We start from the raw sequence: 1,081 nt of genomic DNA, 5'->3' as shown, positions 1-1,081 counted from the left end.
CCACCGGCACTGCCAACCAGGAAGGAGGAGGAGGAGAGGAGGGAGGGAGGGCGGGCGGGAGGGCGGACAGCGGGACGCACCAGCCGCCCCCACCGACCGACCCCCGCCGGCCTCACCGACCTCAACCCCCGCACACGCGCCGAGGCTCCGACAAGCCGACCCGCGGCGCCACCACCGGCCACCGCCGCCTGACGGGGCGGGGGGCGAGACACACGGGAAGGGGCCCGAGCGCCTTCCCCGACGGCCGCAGCGGGACCCCGGGAGCGGAGAACGACAGGGTCACGGAGACCCAGGACCAGGGAGCGGACGAAGAGCGAGATGGAGACAAAGGAGGCGCGGCAGCAGGAGCCACCCGGCGAGCGAGCGAGGCCCAACAAGCGGTGACAAGCGGGAGCCGAGGGCCAGCGGACCCCCCCAAAAGCGCGAAGGGGAGCGGCGGAGGAGGGCCTCCTCCACACGGACGGTCGGCCGAACCGGACGGCGGCCAGACGACGCACCCGGCCCCCACACCACGCGGGATCTCACCGCCAGCGCTCTCCAAGCGCAAGGGCGGTCCCACATGGGGGAGGGGGAGGCAGCCAGGCACAAACCACACACAGCCGGGGACCACCGTGCGACTCAGCCACCCCTCACGCGCACACACCGCCGACGATGAGGGGAAACGCCAGCCCCCGCACACCGCAGGCCACACACGTCGCAGCCAACCGACCCCCGACCCCAAAGAGCGCTCAACGCCACACGCCAGCGACACGAGGCCGCAGCGGGCGGCGAGGGGGGTACCTATATGGGGGGGGTGGCATCAGACCACGGGGGAGAGGCACCAGAAGCGCGACGGGGAGCCACGAGGGAACACCTCGGGCCAACGAAAGCCGGGTCCCTCCCGGAAAACAGACACGGGATGCCACCGCCCACACCCGGGCGGTCCCGTGACACGCCTGGGACACCGGAGCCCGCCTCCAGCGACCCCCACGCGTTCCCCGACGCGCGCCTGAGGCCCCCCCACCGGGGCCCCCAACGCGACGCCGCCAACGCCCACACGCCGGGCGCCTACCTGCTGCCGGATCCCGGCCTCCATCCGCCA

This window comes from Ochotona princeps, unplaced genomic scaffold, assembly GCF_030435755.1.
Source record: "Ochotona princeps isolate mOchPri1 unplaced genomic scaffold, mOchPri1.hap1 HAP1_SCAFFOLD_167, whole genome shotgun sequence".
Taxonomy (NCBI): domain Eukaryota; kingdom Metazoa; phylum Chordata; class Mammalia; order Lagomorpha; family Ochotonidae; genus Ochotona; species Ochotona princeps.
Note: the sequence above shows the minus strand (reverse complement) of the source record.